A 2889-nucleotide genomic window follows, 5' to 3' on the forward strand; every position below is an offset into this window, starting at 1 on the left:
CACAGCATGTGTGTAAAAGCTGCAGGATTTGCAGGTTGGGCATTTTGCACTGAAGGTTTTGCACACAGGTACAGATATAATGTCAATTCTTTCAGGAAGAGACTTCTACAGCTGGGAAAGTGGCGAAAAATATTATCTTAAACATCTAAACATTGGGCAATTTACTAATAATGAGATATATTTGGTATGTTGGCCCACAGCTTTTTCAGACCCAAGGCTTGCTGTGAGTATTATACTTCTTCCAGTGTGGGAGTCCAGAATAAGACATTATTTCTTCTAAGTGTGTAGATATAAAAATTAAAGGTCTTTTGGCAAAGGAAGGCCATGCTATTCAAGCAAAGAGCTACAGCAAACCGCTTACTCCACCACAGAAACCTAGCAAATGTGTTTCTCAGCAGAGGAATGTATCTCGGTAAACTAAATCTTTTGCCTGCACAGATGCAACAGTGATTAAGAAAGCTGTATAGCTGTGTCTGTTTATACAGGTCAGAGGGGCTTTGTTCAGTGTGGCTAATTATGTTGATTCTCAGAAATTTAGAGGCAACATGAAAAGAATGTTGGGAGGAGATGTGATGACAATGGATATTAAGGAAAAAATCCCCTTTGAATGGGTTGTCAAGTATTAGAATAGACTGCTCAGGGAAGCAGTTGAGTCACCATCCCTGGAGGTGTTTAAAGATGTGTAGATTGTGGCATTTAGGGACATGATTTAGGGGTGGACTTGGTAGTGCCAGGTTAGTGGTTGGACCAGATGACTCTAAGGGTGTTTTCTAAGCTAAATGGTTCTATGATTCTATGACAAGAGTAACAATAATTGGGAAATTGTGCTGCACATCACATCTTTCTTTTGGTTGCCTCGTAATTGGTTTTGCATAAAATGTTCCCAGTGTTTGCCTGAAGTCTGTTTACAAACACAGGAAAAGTCCTTTGAAGGCTCGCTGGAAGGGCAGTTTGGATATTTTGTTGTTACTAAAACCCTCCTGGTTGAGTTTATGCTGGTATGTACAGGCCATTCAAAAAGATACCTTCTAACAGGAAAAAACCTTCTCACAAGGGAAAAACCAGTGTAAAACATAATAAAACCTGAATTGTAGGGGGCAAAAAATCACAGAAAGATTTGTTTTGTCCATTCAAATCAAAGGTTTGTGTCTGGCTTTGTGTATAGCTTCAGGCATCCCAAATTTTCCTTTTAAAAATCCTACCAATCGGTACAAAGGAGGTTTAGCTCCTTGCAACAGGAGAACTGTATGAGTAAAGAGTTATGTGAGGCTCCCCGAGTCCATCCTGCCAGAGAGATGACAGGGCAGCCTCCTGGGTGAGTGTGTGCAGAGCTCTTTGATAAACGGCCTGAATTTGTGGGGAGCCAGCACTAAAAACTGGCAGATTTACATTCTTTTGAGCACTCAAGCAGTCACCAGGGAATATGTCCGGCTTAAAGCATTTCAAAATTCATGAGCCAGAATCCCAAAATCATTGCGGAATTTGTGTAAAGTAATGATTAGGAAAAAAGTTGTGATCCTCTGCTTTTTGATGCTTTAAACTATATGTAACCACACTTTCTTTGTTTGTTTTCCACTGAGCACCTGCAGTTTGTCATGAGGCTCACATCTCTCACATTAACACCTAATTCTACCAGAATAAGGTTTGAAAATGTGAGTGCTCCTAGTGAAACTCATTAAAAAGTATCACTGGTCCTCTCCAACACTTTGGGGAAGAGATTATATGCTGTTTTGAGGACCTAAACTCCAGAGTCAAGCCCCAGGTTTTGCAGTGTGGCTTATTCTAATCAGTAAGACATTCATGTTTTTCACTTTTGCCTCAAGTTTGCTGGGCAGTCTTCAGCTCCCTCCCGACTGCCAGCCAGGGGCTGGAGATGTCACTGTTGCTTTGACCTAGACAGGTGCAGATATTTCTGTACTAATCTTGCCACTGGCTTTTCAGCCAAAATCTACCAGAAGTCCATAACCATCCAGACTGGGAAAAGCGAGATGGATTCTGTTTGTGCCCGGGTCTGCCCTACATGAGCTGACTTTACGCATGTCCCTGCTCAGTGTGAGCTCAGCATCGCCGCTCCCCGCCCGCATTACCGCCAGCTCTCACTTGAGGGCCGCAGATCTTCAGTTTAGCAGCTCCTGCCTCCGTCAGATTCATTCCCTTGGAAAGGGAGCGGGATTGCTCTCTGTCTCGCGGTAGCGTTAATTTTCAAACAGAAGGCAGGGTGATCAATAATCTATTCTTCTGGCAGTTTTACTTAGTTTATCCCTGTGTCAGATGCTAGTTTCCTCAGCAATTTTACCACCTGCAGGGTTGATAGCATCTCTTCAGTCTGGCATGACCATTGGCCTGTCCCTAACTCTAGTGTGTCACACCAGTCTCCACGTGGCCCTGAGCCACAGCAGAGCTTGGCATAGTGGGTAAGATTAAATAATTACGAGCTGCATGTAACTGGCCATCCCTGAACTAAGCAATCATTTGTGATTAATCCCAAAGCATTCAGAAAATGGAGCTGTTTCCATCTACCTGTACAGCTCTCTTAAGTTAGGGAGCTGCAGGAGCTGAACCCAGCAGTTCTGCTTGTTACAAGCTGTGTTGTGGTGTGTTACTCATTTGCTGAAGGAACTGAAAGGTCAGATTTTGAGGTCCTTATTCAGAAAGGTTAAATACAAAAGGCCTCCCTAGTAAGAACACAGATTTAGTTTCTGTTTTAGCATAAAAAGGGATATTGTCAAAGTAAAAGCACCTGAAACTAGTGAAATGAAGGGCTTAAGGTCATGATTCTATTTTCCTTATTCAGAACAAAATTAGCAAAAGTTGCCAAACAGACCAAGAAGGATTCCTCTGCAACCACCTAAAGCATGGGCTGTGCCTGGCAGAGGACCTGCCTGTACA

The sequence above is a fragment of the Corvus brachyrhynchos genome, unplaced genomic scaffold, assembly GCF_000691975.1.
Source record: "Corvus brachyrhynchos isolate BGI_N302 unplaced genomic scaffold, ASM69197v1 scaffold279, whole genome shotgun sequence".
Lineage (NCBI taxonomy): Eukaryota > Metazoa > Chordata > Aves > Passeriformes > Corvidae > Corvus > Corvus brachyrhynchos.